Source organism: Pongo pygmaeus, chromosome 15 (assembly GCF_028885625.2).
Source record: "Pongo pygmaeus isolate AG05252 chromosome 15, NHGRI_mPonPyg2-v2.0_pri, whole genome shotgun sequence".
Taxonomy (NCBI): Eukaryota; Metazoa; Chordata; class Mammalia; order Primates; family Hominidae; genus Pongo; species Pongo pygmaeus.
In genome coordinates this window covers 33050729-33067003 of record NC_072388.2, presented here as the reverse complement: position 1 = coordinate 33067003, position 16275 = coordinate 33050729, and the positions used below count along the sequence as shown (strand labels likewise).

At 40.9% G+C, this 16275-nt stretch overlaps 1 pseudogene; it reads left to right on the top strand.

Moving 5' to 3' along the window:
* The first annotated feature begins 2399 nt into the window (after positions 1-2399).
* Positions 2400-4818, top strand: LOC129012288 (large ribosomal subunit protein uL11-like; annotated as a pseudogene).
* Positions 4819-16275: the final 11457 nt, after the last annotated feature.

Below are 16275 nucleotides of genomic sequence, written 5' to 3'. Positions count from 1 at the left end.
GGCTCATGCCTGTGGCCCCAGCTACTTGGGAGGCTGAGACAGAAGTATCACTTGAACCCAAGAAGTAGTGGTTGCAATAAGCTGAGAACCAGTCATTGCACTCCAACATGGACACTAGACAGAGACACTGTCTCAAAAAAAAAAAGAGAGAGAGAGAGATTGGCCAAGAACTATGAGTTGTGGGTAGGGAGGGCTGAATAAATAAGAGTGCAGGGGATTTTTTTTTTTTTTTAAATACAGGGTCTCACTCTGTCACCAGGCTGGAATGCAGTGGCACAATCTCAGCTCGCTGCAGCCTCAAACTCCCCAGATTCAGGTGACCCTCCCACCTCAGTCTCCTGAGTAGCTAGGACCACAGGCACATGCCACCATGCCCGGCTAATTTTTGTATTTTTGGTAGAGATGGGGTTTCACCATGTTACCCAGGCTGGTCTCGAAATCCTCAGCTCAAGCGACCCACCTGCCTCGGCCTCCCAAAGTGCTGCAATGATGGCACCCAGCCAAGAATGTTAACGTGAAGTGTGCATGCATTTAGGGCCACAAAACATGTGAAGCAAAAGCTGATAGAACTGAAAGGAGAAACAGACAAACCTACAATTACAGATGAAGACTTCAACACTTCCTTCTTAACAATTACTAGAACAACTAGGCAGAAAATCAGCAATGATATAAAAGAACTAAACAATAACATCAACCAGTAACATACAGGTTTAGAAAAACTCCACCTAACAACAGAACACAATTTCTTTTCAAGTACCCACAGAACATACACCAAGATAGATCATATCCTGGGCCATAAAACAAACCTTAAATTTAAAAGAACTGAAATTATGTAAAATGTAATCTGTGGCCACAATGAAATCAAACTAGAAATCAATAATGGAAACATAACAGGAAAATCTCCAAACTAAACAAAATACTTTTAGATAATCCATGGGTCAAAGAGGAGGTAAAAAAACAAAATTGAGAAAAAAAAAGAGAATATAATAAACAGAATGAAAAAATAGGTATATTTTTCCCCAAGCTATATGCTTCTTCCTTAATACTCTTCCTCTATTTCATTTCAGGTTTTTTTCACTCTAAAGTCTAAACTAACTAGGTCCGAGTCTTCAGAGTATTGCATTTGTTTAACTTACTGACTGGCATAATAATGCTATCTCAGCATAAACTATGGTAAAGGTTCCACCAGTCCAGGCCATTTTTGACAACTTCTTGGAGGGAAATGGGCAAACCACAAATCAAAAGAACATCTGCATCTGAAAATCCATCCTGTATAATAATAGAAGGCAAGAGATCTGTAACTAAAGCTAGTTATAAGTTGATGGACTCACTATGAACAATTTGGCTACATCTGGTAGAATTACAGAAAGCATGCAGAGTTCACATGTGTTAGAAATCCTAGCAGATCAAAGACTCTTAGCTTGAACTCTTTCTTAGTAGAGCTAAAAATGTATGTCACTCGGCCAGGCACGGTGGCTCATGCCTGTAACCCCAGCACTTTGGGAGGCCGAGGCAGGAGGATCACAAGGTCAGGAGTTCAAGACCAGCCTGGCCAACATGGTGAAACCCCGTCTCTACTAAAAACACAAAAATTAGCTGGGCATGGTGGCATGCACCTATAATCCCAGCTACTCAGGAGGCTGAGGCAGGAGAATTGCTTGAACCTGAGAGGCAGAGGTTGCAGTGAGCCAAGATCGTGCCACTGCACTCCAGCCTGGGTGAAAGAACAAGACCCTGTCTTGAAAAAAAAAAAAAAAAAAAATATGAAGACCATGGGAAAGACGCAGTATCTGGGCTGGAGTGCAGTGTTCCTCATGGCACAGTCCCTTAGTGGGACTCCTTTGGCGAGGGGAGGGCGTTCCCCGACCCCTGGTGCTTCCCGGGTAAGGCAACGCCCCACCCTGCTTCGGCTTGCTGTCTGTGGGCCGCACCCACTGTCCAACCAGTCCCAATGAGATAAATCAGGTACCTCAGGTGGAAATGCAGAAATCACCCACCTTCCGCATCAATCTTGCTGGGAGCTGCAGACCAGAGCTGTTCCTATTTGTCCATCTCGCCAGCAATCCCCTTAAGAAACTCACTCAAAACCACACAACTACATGGAAACTGAACAACGTGCTCCTGAATGAGCACTGGGTAAATAACGAAATGAAAGCAGAAACAAATAAGTTCTTTGAAACCAATGAGAACAAAGACACAATGTACCAGAATCTCCGGGACACATCTAAAGCAGTCTTAGAGGGAGATTTATAGCATTAAATGCCCACAAGAGAAAGCAGGAAAGATCTGAAATCGACACCCTAACATCACAATTAAAAAAACTAGAGAGCTCTCGGCTTTCGGCTTGGAGGAGGCCAAGGTGCAACTTTCTTTGGTCGTTTCCGCACCAGCCGCCTCCACCAGCCGCCTCCGCCATGCCGCCGAAGTTCGACCCCAATGAGATCAAAGTCTTATACCTGAGGTGCACTGGAGGTGAAGTTGGTGCCACTTCTGCCCTGGCCCCTAAGATTGGCCCCCTGGGTCTGTCTCCAAAAAAGGTTGGTGATGACATTGCCAAGGCAACGGGTGACTGGAAGGGCCTGAGGATTACAGTGAAACTGACCATTCAGAACAGACAGGCCCAGACTGAAGTGGTGCCTTCTGCCTCTGCCCTAATCATCAAAGCTCTTAAGGAACCACCAAGACACAGAAAGAAACAGAAAAACATTAAACACAGTGGGAATATCACTTTTGATGAGATCGTCAACATTGCTTGACAGATGCGGCACTGATCCTTAGCCAGAGAACTCTCTGGAACCATTAAAGAGATCCTGGGGACTGCCCAGTCTGTGGGCTGTAATGTTGATGGCCGCCACCCTCATGACATCATAGATGACATCAACAGTGGTGCTGTGGAATGCCCAGCCAGTTAAGCACAAAGGAAAATATTTCAATAAAGGATCATTTGACAACTGGTTAAAAAAAAAAAAAAAAAAAAAAAAAAAGAACTAGAGAAGAGAAGCAAGAGTAAACAAATTCAAAAGCTAGCAGAAGACAAGAAATAACTAAGATCAGAGCAAAACTGAAAGAAATAGAGACATGAAAAACCCTTCAAAAAAATCAATGACTCTAGAAGCTGGTTTTTTGAAAAGATCAACAACATAGACTGCTAGCCAGACTAATAAAGAAAAAAGAGAGAAGAATCAAATAGATGCAATAAAAAATGATAAAGGGGATATCACCACTGATCCCACAGAAATACAAACTACCGTCAGAGAATACTATAAACACCTCTAAGCAAATAAACTAGAAAATCTAGAAGAAATGGATAAATTCCTGGACACATACACCCTCCCAAGTCAAACCAAGAAGAAGTTGAATCCCTGAATAGAACAATAACAAGTTCTGAAATTGAGGCAGTAATAGCCTTCCAACCAAAAAAAGTCCAGGACCAGATGGATTCACAGCCAAATTCTACCAGAGGTACAAAAAGGAGCAGGTACCATTCCTTCTGAAACTATTCCAAACAATAGAAAAAGAGGGAATCCTCTCTAACTCATTTTATGAGGCCAGCGTCATCCTGATACCAAAGCCTGGTAGAGACACAACATAAAAAAGAGAATTTTGGGCCAATATCCCTGACGAACATCGATGTGAAAATCCTCAATAAAATACTGGCAAGCCGAATCCAGCAGCACATCAAAAAGCTTATCCACCACGATCAAGGCAGCTTCATCCCTAGGATGCAAGGCTGGTTCAACATATGCAAATCAATAAATGTAATCCATCATATAAACAGCACCAATGACAAAAACCACATGATTATCTCAATAGATGCAGAAAAGGCCTTTGACAAAATTCAACACCCCTTCATGCTAAAAACTCTCAATAAACTAGGTACTGATGGAACGTATCTCAAAATAATAAGAGCTATTTATGACAAACCCACAGCCAATATCATACTGAATGGCCAAAAACTGGAAGCATTCGCTTTGAAAACCAGCACAAGACAGGGATGCCCTCTCTCACCACTCCTATTCAACATAGTATTGGAAGTTCTGGCCAGGGCAATCAGGCAAGAGAAAGTAATAAAGGGTATTCAAACAGGAAGAGAGGAAGTCAAATTGTCTCTGTTTGCATATGACATGATTGTATATTTAGAAAACCCCATTGTCTCAGCCTGAAATCTCCTTAAGCTGATAAGCAACTTCAGCAAAGTCTCACAATACAAAATCAATGTGCAAAAATCACAAGCATTCCTATACACCAATAATAAACAGAGAGCCAAATCATGAGTGAACTCCCATTCACAATTGCTACAAAGAAAATAAAATACCTAGGCATACAACTTACAAGGGGGAGAACAACAAACCACTACTCAAGGAAATAAGAGAGGACACAAACAAATGGAAAAACATTCCATGCTCATGGATAGGAAGAATTGATGTTGTGAAACTGGCCATACTGCCAAAAGTAATTTATAGATTCAATGCTATCCCCATCAAGCTACCACTGACTTTCTTCACAGAATTAGAAAAAACTACTTTAAATTTCATATCGAACCAAAAAAAAAGAGACCGTATAGCCAAGACAATCCTAAGCAAAAAAACAAAGCTGGAGGCATCACGCTACCTGACTTCAAACTATATTACAAGACTACAGTAACCAAAACAGCATGGTACTGGTACCAAAACAGATATATAGATCAATGGAACAGAACAGAGGCCTCAGAAGTAACACCACACATCTACAACCATCTGATCTTTGACAAACCTGACAAAAACAAGCATTGGGGAAAGGATTCCTTATTTAATAAATGGTGCTGGGAAAACTGGCTAGCCATACACGAAAAACTGAAACTGGACCCCTTCCTTAAACCTTAAACAAAAATTAACTCAAGATGGATTAAAGTCTCAAACGTAAGACCTAAAACCTGCTGCATGCGGTGGCTCATGCCTGTAATCCCAGCACTTTGGGAGGCCGAGGTGGGAGGATCACAAGGTCAGGAGTTCGAGACCAGTCTGGCCAACATAGTGAAAAACCCTGTCTCTACTAAAAATACACAAAAAAATTAGCTGGGTATGGTGGTGTGCACCTGTAATCCCAGCTACTCAGGAGGCTGAGGCAGGAGAATCGCGTGAACCCGGGAGACGGAGGTTGCAGTGAGCCAAGATTGTGCCACTGCACTCCAGCCTGGGCAACAGAACAAGACTCCGTCTCAAAAAAAAAAAAAAAAACCTAAAATCATAAAAACCCTAGAAAAAAAACCTAGGCAATACCATTCAGGACATAGGCATGGGCAAAGACTTCATGACTAAAACACCAAAAGCAATGGCAACAAAAGCCAAAATTGACAAATGGGATCTAATTAAACTAAAGAGCTTCTGCAAAGCAAAAGAAACTATCATCAGAGTGAACAGGTAACCTACAGAATGGGAGAAAATTTTTGCAATCTATCTATTTGACGAAGGGTTAAAATCCAGAATCTACAAAGAACTTAAATAAATTTACAAGAAAAAATCAAACAACCCCATCAAAAAGTGGGCGAAGGATATGAACAGACACTTCTCAAAAGAAGACATTTATGCAGTCAAGAAACACGAAAAAAAGCTCATCATCACTGGTCATTAGAGAAATGCAAATCAAAACCACAATGTGATACCATCTCACACCAGTTAGAATGGCGATCATTAAAAAGTCAGGAAACAACAGATGCTGGACAGGATGTGAAGAAATAGGAACACTTTTACTCTGTTGGTGGGAGTGTAAATTAGTTCAACCATTGTGGAAGACAGTGTGGCGATTCCTCAAGGATCTACAACCAGAAACACCATTTGACCCAGCAATCCCATTACGGGGTATATACCCAAAGGATGATAAATCATTCTACTATAAAGTCACATGCACACATATGTTTATTGTGGCACTATTCACAATAGCAAAGATTGGAACCAACCCAAATGCCCATCAATTATAGACTGGATAAAGAAAATGTGGCACATACACACCATGGAATACCATGCAGCCATAAAAAGGGATGCATTCGTGTCCTTTGCAGGGACATGGATGAAGCTGGAAACCAACATTCTCAGCAAACTAACACAAGGACAGAAAACCAAACACTGCATGTTCTCACCCAGAAGTGGGAATTGAACAATGAGAACACATAGACACAGGGAGGGGAACATCACACACTGGAGCCTGTCGGGGGGTGGGGGGCTAGGGGAGGGATAGCATTAGGAGAAATACCTAATGTAGATGACGGGTTGATGGGTGCAGCAAACCACTATGGCACATGTATACCTACGTAACAAACCTGCACGTTTTGCACATGTACCCCAGAACTTAAAGTATAATAAAAAAATAATGTATGTTACTCTACCTGCCAAATTCAGAAGAAGCTCTTAGTCTCTCTAAATGTGTATGTCACTTTGAAGGCAGAAATTCAAAAGCCATAATTTTTTCTTTTTTACAGTGGTTCTTTTCAATTTTATTTTTTTAATTAACAAATACAAATTATATATATATATCACATGATGTATTGAAATGTGTATACAGGGCTGGGAGCAGTGGCTCACGCCTGTAATCCCAGCACTTAGGGAGGCCAAGGTGGGCAGATCACTTGAGGTAAGGAGTTCGAGACTAGCCTGGGCAACATGGTGAAACCCCATCTCTACAAAAAATACATAAAAGTTAGGCCGGGCTCGGTGGCTCACACCTGTCATCCTAGCACTTTGGGAGGTCGAGGCAGGTGGATTGCCTGAGCTCAGGAGTTCGTGACCAGCCTGGGCAACACAATGAAACACTGTCTCTACTAAAATACAAAAAATTAGCCCGGCGTGGTGGCATGCGCCTGTAATCTCAGTTACTCTGGAGGCTGAGACGGGAGAATCGCTTGAACCTGGGAGGCAGAGGTTGCAGTAAGCCCAGAGAGCACCACTGCACTCCAGCCTGGGCGACAGAGTGAGACTCCATCTCAAAAAAAAAGCAAATGTTTGCTGCGTGTGGTGGTACACACCTGTAGTCCTAGCTACTCGGGAGGCTGAAGTAGAAGACTTGCTTGAACCTGGGAAGCGGAGGTTGCAGTGAGCCAAGATCGCGCCACTGCACTCCAGCATGGGCAATAAGCAAAACTCCACCTCAAAAAAAAAAAAAAAAAAAGTACATGTAGATGAAGATGACTCTTAAGGACTTAATATTGAACGGAAAAAGTGGGTTGCAGGTAATACATGTGTATGTAGAATTTTTAACTACACCAAACAACTCTACATATTTTCTTTGTTGACGCTGCGGGTTAGGGGGCTGGTGAGGGGGATGGTGGTAGGGAAACGGTGTCTGGCTCTGTTGCCCAGGCTGGAGTGCAGTGGCATGTGGCAGGATCTCAGTTCACTGTGGCTTGGACATCCTGGGCCCACGAGATCCTCCCACCCCAGCCCCCCGGGTAGCTGGGACTATATGCACACACCACCATGTCAGGCTAATTTTTGGATTTTATGTAGGGATGAGGTCTTGCCATGTCGCCCAGGCTGGTCTCAAACTCCTGGGCTAAAGTGATCCTCCCACCTTGGCCTTCCAAAGTTCTGGGATTACAGGTGTGAGCCACTGTGAATGGCTAGTTTTACATACTGTTTAGGGGCAAAATGCATTTGTAATAACTGTTCAGGGACAAAATACATTTGCAGTAAAAGTGTAAAATCAAGGACAGGAAGATTATATATTTGCCTCTGTGATTAGAGGAGGTACAAAGAGGACTTCAACTGTATCTGTAGTTAAAAAGAAAGCTCATACAAATATGACAAAAAGGAAATATGGAAAGTGCAAATGTACCCCTCTCCATTTCCCATGCAAATATGAAAAAATAGGAGAACACTGTGCTATCCTATTTCCCTGTATGTGCAATATTTCATTAAAAATGTAAGTTGTATGCTGATTCAAGCAGCAGGAAAAAATATATAAAAATATATGTGTGTGTATATTTATATGTGTATATATGTATATATACATACATATATAAAATATATACATATACATTTAATACATAAATATATGTATATATACACATATATATAAATGTGTGTGTGTGTGTGTATGTGTGTGTGTGTGTGTTGCCAACTGTGGGAAAGTGATCTGCCCAGAAATTAAAAATCAAAATCAGAGAAATTAAACAGACCAAACAGGGCTAAGGATTTGGAATAAGTAATGGCAGGTATGGTGTGGAATTTTTATTAGCTGAAATTTCTAGCAAGCAAATTTGTAAAACGTAAGTAAGCCAGTTTAAAAATGAATTTCTTAATTAAAAATACTCATAGGAAGCACATACAGCTGGCCTTTGAACAATATGGGTTTGATCTGCGTGGGTCTATTAGACATGGATTTTCTTCTGCCTCTGCCACCCCTGAGACAAACAGCAAGACCAACACTTCCTTTTTCTCTTCCCCAGCCTATTCAACATGAAGATGAGGAGGATAAAGAGCTTTATAATGATCCACTTCCACTTAATATACAGTAAATATATTTTTATCTTATGATTTTCTTAATAACATTTTCTTTTTTTTCTTTTTGAGATGGAGTCTCCCTTTGTTGCCCAGGCTGCAGTGCAGTGGTGCGATCTCGGCTCACTGCAACCTCCGCCTTCTGGGTTCAAGCAATTCTCCTGCTTCAGCCTCCTGTGTAGCTGGGATTACAGGCACACGCCACCACGCCCAGCTAATTTTTGTGTTTTTATTAGAGACAGGGTTTCACCATATTGACCAGGCTGGTCTCGAACTCCTGACCTCAGGTGATCTGCCTGCCTCGGCCTCCCAAAGAGCTGGGATTATAGGCATAATAAACCACTGTGCTCCAGATGATTTTCTTAATAACATTTTCTATCCTCCGGCTTACTTTATTGTAAGAATACAGTATATAATACATATCACATAAAAAAAAATGTGACAGTTTATGTTGCCAGTACGGCTTCCGGTCCACAGTAGTCTATTAGTAGTTAAGCTTTTGGGGTCAAAAGTTCTATGTGGATTTCTGAATGTGTGGAGGGTTGATGGTTGATGCCCCTAATCCCCATGTTGTTCAAGGGTCAACTGTACTTCAATTCCAAATCCAGTGCAGAAAAACTTTCAGGGCCAGGAAAATGCATTTTGATATAAAATTCAATGGATATTAAGCTCATGCCATAATTAACAACATAATTATTTTTGTAAGAGTTGATAATATTCACTCCACACTGAACTCTCTAACACACTCCCCCAGGTACTAAAGCCAACAAATAGTTTTCATTTCATAATCTTTTTTGCTGGAGAACTAAAGATCCTATTTATGAGTTCACTGAAATCCAAGAAAATTTAAAAATCTGGGGAAACAAAGAGCTGTGGATTCCTTTACGACTGCGGCTCAGCTTCTTGGAATGCAGTTTATCCTTACACTAGTAAGACCGGTTTATAACTGCAGATTCCAAAATGGAATTTGGTCAATGGGTAACTTTGAAGGGATGTCCTGTAATGAGGGAGGCTGCCAAAAATGAGTACCCAATGTGAGCCCTTTGGAAAAATAAGTACAATACACATAGGCAGCCAGTATCTCTGAATGAATGGTCTAATAGCCTATATTAAACTATATTCATGAGAAAAGAACACAGGGGACATAGCTCTTTTTTTTTTTTTTTTTTTTAATCTCATGACATCAGTAGAACCTGTTAAATTAAGTTTAGCCTAAAGCTGCCTCCTTCCATATCCTAAGTTTGGTCTAAAGGTTGCTCCATACAGAGTGAACTGTAACCTAACTAGATGTATAAACAGACCACAACCTACTCTTGTGCCAATCACCAAGTCTCAGTCAATCACAGGAGGCCAACTGTTCAAATTGTGTTCAAATAAGACAAACACCGAGCTATAACCAATCCTGCTGTTTCTGTACCTCATTTCCATTTTCTGTATGTCAATTCCCTTTTCCTGTCCATCAGTCTTCTTTGACCACCCATTAGCTCCAGAGTCTCTCTGAACCTATTCTGGTTCAGGAGGCTGCCCAATTCACAACCAGCTCCTTGTTCAATTAAACTATGTTAAATTTAATTTGTCTAAGGTTTTTCTTTTAACAAGCCTCATTCACGCTTACACTCTGAAATTCTTAAAAGAGTTCCAAATGTAAATGCAAAATCTCTGTGTACCATTTAATACTATAAAAAACTTAGCTTTTTTCTCCCAATTTGTATCATAAAAAGTTTAAAAACTTAAAACAAAAACCCTATAGTTCCATCAGCCTAATAAATTGCTTCTAATCCTAGACATAAAGAAGATTCTATTAGCAAACAAAATATAAATTCTTCTCAATTATACATGAAACAAACTCCAGGATAGACCACAAGTTAGTCCACAAAACAAGTCTTAACAAATTTAAGAAGACTGAATCATATCAAGTGTCCCTTCTGACCACATGGTATGAAACTAGAAATCAATAATAGAAGGAAACATGGAAAATTCACAAATATATGGAAATTAAACAACACGCTCCTGAACAACCAATGGGTCAGAGAAGAAATTAAAAGGAAAATTTAAAATGTCTTGAGACAGACAAAAATGGAAACACAACATATCAAAACTTGAGGGATGCAGCAAAAGCAGTCGTGACAGGGAAGTCTATAACAACAAATGCCCACGTTAAAAAAAAAAAAAAAGGCAGCCTGATGCAGTGGCTCCCACCTGTAATTCCAGCACTTTGGGAGGCTGATGTGGGCAGATCACTTGAGGCCAGGAGTTCAAGACCAGACTGGCCAATGTGGTGAAACCTCGTCTCCACTAAATGTAGAAAAATTACCTGGGGTGTAGTGGCGCATGCCTGTAATCCCAGCTACTTGGGAGGCAGAGGCAGAAGAATCACTTGAACCCAGGAGGCAGAGGTTGCAACGAGCTGAGATTGTACCACTGCACTCCAGCCTGGGCGACAGAGCGAGACACCATCTCAAAAAAAAAAAAGTATGATGTTATCTGTGGGCTTTTCATAAATGGCTTTTATTGAGTTGAGGTACATTCCTTCTATGCCTAATTGTTGAGAGTTTTTAATCATAAAAGGATACTGAATTTTGTTAAATGCTTTTTCTGCAACTATTGAGATGATCATGTGGTTTTTGTCCTTCATTTTGTTAATATGGTGTATCACATTTATTGATTTATGTATGTTGAACCATTCTTGTATCACAGGGATAAATCATGCTTGAATATGGTGAATAAACTTTTTAATGTGCTGTTGAATTTGGTTTGCTAATGTTTTGTCAAGGATTTCTGCTTGTTTGTTTTGAGATGGAATCTCGCTCTGTCACCCAGGCTGGAGTGTGGTGGCACGATTGAGGCTCACTGCAACCTCCGCCTCCCAGGTTCAAGTGATTCTCCTGCCTCAGCCTCTCGAGTAGCTGGGACCACAGGCATGCACCACCACACCCAGCTAATTTTTGTAATTTTAGTAGAGATGGGGTTTCACCATGTTGGCCAGGCTGGTCTCGAAGTTCTAACCTCAGGTGATCCACCCGCCTTGGCTTCTCAAAGTGCTGGGATTACAGGCGTGAGCCACCGCACCCAGCCTGGCTTATAGGTTTCTTATAGTGTCCTTGTCTGCCTTTGGCATAAGGGCAGTGCTGGCCATGTAAAATGAGTTTGGAAGTATTCCCTCCTCTTCAGTTTTTAGGAAGAGTTTGAGAAGGGTTGATATTAGTTCTTTAAATGTTTGGTATAAGGCCGGGCATGGGAGGCCAAATAGAGTACTTTGGGAGGCTGAGGCGGGCAGATCACTTGAGGTCAGGGGTTCGAGACCAGCCTAGCCAACATGGTGAAACCCCGTCTCTACTAAAAATACAAAAATTAGCCTGATTTGATGGTGCATGCCTGTAGTCCCAGCTGCTCGGGAGGCTGAGGGCAGGAGAATCACTTGAACCCAGGAGGCAGAAGTTGCAGTGAGCCACGATCATACCACTGCACTCCAGCCTGGGCAACAGAGTGAGACTCTGTCTCAAAAAAAAAAAAAATCAACATACAAATATCAGTAGCATTTCTATACACTAAAAACTATCTGAAAGAGAAATTAATAGGAAAACAATCCCATTTACAATAGCACCAAAAAAAAAAATTAGGAGTAAATTTAACCAAAGCGATGAAAGACCTGTATACTGAGGACAATAAAAGATTGATAAAGAAATTGAAGAAGTAAAAATAAATGGAATGATATCCTATGTTCATGGATTAGAAGAATATTGTTAAAATGTCTACAACACCCAAGAAATCTCCAGATTCTGTGTAATCTCTATCAAAGTTCCAATGCCAGTTTTCACAGAAATAGAAGAAAAAATTCTAAAATTCAAGTGGAACCACAAATGACCCCAAACAGCCAAAGCAATCTTGAGCAAAAAAAAAAAAACAAAGCTGCAGGCATTATATTCCCTGAGTTCAAAACATGTTATAAACCTGTTGTAACAGCATGGTACTGGCATAAAAACACTCACACTGGAACAGGAGCTCAGAAATAAACCGAACTATTAATGGTTAATTGATATTTTACAAAGGTGCCAAGAACACACAATGGGGAAATGACAGTTTCTTTATAAATTTTGGTAAAATTGGATATCCACATGCAGAAAACTGCAACTGGACCCTTATCTCACACCACATACAAAAATCTCAAAGCCAGGTACAGTGGCTCACACCTGTAATCCTAGCACTTTAGGAGGCCGAGGTAGGCAGATCTCTTGAGCTCAGGAATTTGAGACCAGCCTGGACAACATGGCAAAACTGTCTCTACAAAAAATACAAAAATTAGCTGGGTGTGTTGGTGTGCACCTGTAATCCCAGCTATTTTTGGGGATGAAGCAGGAGGACTGCTTGAACCCGGGAGGTTGAGGATGCAGTGAGCTGTGATTCTGCCACTATACTCCAGCCTGGACAAGAGTGAAACCCTGTCTCAAAAAAAAACAAACAAACAAAAAAAAAACTCAAGATGGATTAAAGACTTAAACATAAGACCTGAAACTGTAAAACTACTAGAAAAAAACATAGAAGAAAAGCTCCAGCATATTGGTCTGGGCAATGATTTCTTGAATAGGCCTGCAAAAGCATAAGCAACAAAAGCAAAAATAGACAAAATGGCTTATATCAAACTAAAAAGTTTCTGCACAGCAAAGGAAACTTTTAACAGAGTGCAGAGACAACCCAAGGATTGGAAAAAAACATTTTCAAACCATACATTTATAAAGGGGCTAGGCCGGGCCCAGTGGCTCACGCCTGTAATCCCAGCACTTTGGGAGGCTGAGGCAGGCACATCACTTGAGGGCGGGAGTTCGAGACCAGCCTGGCCAACATGGTGAAACCCTGTCTCTACTAAAAATACAAACATTAGCCAGGCATAGTGGTGCACATCTGTAATCCCAGCTACACGGGAGGCTGAGGCAGGAGAATCACTTGAACCCAGGAGGTGAAGGTTGCAGTGAGCCACTGCACTCGAACCTGGGTGACAGAGTGAGACTTCATCTCAAAAAAGAAAAAAAAAAGAAAAGGGACTAATATCCAAAATATATAAGGAATTCAATTTAATAACAAGATAACAAATAACCCAATTAATAAATGGGCAAAGGACCTGAAGAGTCATATATCAAAAGAAGACATAAAAATGGCCAATAGATGTTTGAAAAAAATGCTCAACACCTCTAAGCATAGAGAAATGCAAATAAAATCATGAGATATCACTTCACACCTGTTAGAAGGGCTATATCGAGGTTCCTCAAAAAAAAAAAAAAAAATAGAATTACCTTATTATCCAGCAATCCCACTTCCGGGTATATATCCAATGGAATTGAAATCAGTATGTTGAAGACATATCTGCACTTCCATGTTCATTTCAGCATTATTCACAATAGTCAAGATACAGAAGCCAACCTAAGTGTCCACCAACAGATGAGTGGATAAATAAAATGTGGTGCATATATACACAAAAGAATACTATTTAGCCACAAAAGAGAAGGAAATTCTGTCATTTGCAACAATATAGATGAACCTGGAGGACATTATGTTAAGTGAAATAAGCCAGACAAATACTGTATGAAAAACAAATATTGTATGATCTCATTTATATGTGGAATCTAAAAAAATTGATCTCATAAAAACAGAGGAAAAAAATGATTACCAGAGGTGGGGTGGGTGGGTGAAGGGAATGGGGATAGAGGAGATGATGATCAAAGGGTACAAAGTTTCAGCTAGACTGGAAGAATACAATTTAGTAATATGGATTATATTAATCTCATAAAAGTATTATAAGTTTACTTTCTAATTTTAAAAGATTCAAATGTTTAGTTAGAATTTTTTTTTTTTTTGAGATGGAATCTCACTCTGTTGCCTAGGCTGGAGTGCAGTGGTATGATCTCAGCTCACTGCAACCACTACCCCCTGAATTCAAGCTATTCTCCTGCCTCAGCCACCCGAGTAGCTGAGATTACAGGCATGCGCCACCATGCCAGGCTAATTTTTGTATTTTCAGTCGAGACAGGGTTTTGCCATGTTGGCCAGGCTGGTCTTGAACTCCTGACTTCGGCTTCCCAAAGTGCTGGGATTACAGGCGTGAGCCACTGTGCCTCGCCAGAAATGTTTAAATAATATGAACTGCCACAGACTAGAAGATAATAGAATGTTCTTCATTAAAACAACAATAATAATAATGATGAAGCTGAGCGCAGTGATGCTTGGCTCTAGTCTCAGCTACTCGAGAAGCTGAGGCAAAAGGATCACTTGAGCCCGGGAGTTTGAGGCTAGCCTGGGCAAAACAGCAAGACCCTGTTTTATACTGAATATTTATACTACAATCAGTAAACCTGGATGTAATATAAAGACCTCAGAAATTCAACAGTGGCCTGTATGTCTCAGGTGAAAACTATCTCTAGGACTGAAATTATTCTTTCAGAGATAAAAATGCATTATGGGAAAAGATACTTGCTTTCTGAGGGAATATAATACAATGTCAAGTGCTCCATGATTCAGAGCAAATGTCTGTTTTTCGTAGTAAACACTGGACCAACACTTGATTGCTCCCATGGTTTGGATGTATCCCCCACCCAAATCTCATCTTGAATTGTAATAACGCCCACGTGTCAAGGGCAGGGACAAGTGGAGATAATTGAATCACGGCGGGGGGTGGTTCCCCCATACCGTTCTCGTGGTAGTGAATACGTTTCACCAAATCTGATGGTTTTATAAATGGGAGTTCCCCCGCACAAGCTCTTGCCTGCCGCCACGTAAGACATCACTTGGCTCCTCATTCGCCTTTGGCCATGATTGTGAGGTCTCCCCAGTCATGTGGAACTGTGAGTCAATTAAACCTCTTTACTTTATAAATTACCCAGTCTCAGTTATGTCTTTATTAGCAGTGTGAGAACAGACAAATAGCCATTTTGGCATGTTTTAGGTGAGGGAATAGATTTCTCCTTTTGTCTCACACACAAATGTTCTTAAAATGTCATTCCTACAGAGGCTTCATCATCAGCACTCCTACTGAAAGATCTTACCCATGACACATTCTAAATTTGGATGGACTATGATAAAACAGAACTGATTTCACTCAGTACCACAAAAAATATGCTCTTTCCTGTCTTTGATCCCCTCCAGTCTCAGGACGCTATCACTTCCCATTCCCTGGTGGGCCTGTCAGGATGAGATTTGGGGAGTGTACCAATCGACCAACTGAGGGAATTAACACCTTATTCTCACGAATAATCTCTGTAGCCCTCTACAGAGGGGTCGAAATTAATGACAAAATCTTTCAATATATTTTTATAAACACATGACTAACACATTTAAAAGTTCATAAGTTTTAGGCTGGGCGCAGTGGCTCACACCTGTAATCCCAGCACTTTGGGAGGCTGAGACGGGCGGCTCACGAGGTCAGGAGATAGAGACCATCCTGGCTAACACGGTGAAACCCCATCTCTATTAAAAATACAAAAAAAATAGCTGGGTGTGGTGGCGGGCGCCTGTAGTCCCAGCTACTCGGGAGGCTGAGGCAGGAGAATGGTGTGAACCTGGGAGGTGGAGCTTGCAGTGAGCCGAGATCGCGCCCCACTGCATTCCAGCTTGGGCGATAGAGCGAGACTACGTCTCAAAAAAAAAAAAAAAAAAAAAAGTTCATAGGTTTTAGAACCAACAAGTCTTGAGTTTAAGATTTTTATGGACATTTATGTTATGGACAAGTTACTTAACTGCCTGAGCCTGTTTCTTCATCTGTAAAAATGGAAATAACAATATTTATATTGTTAGGATTGAATGTGCTCACTTTGAG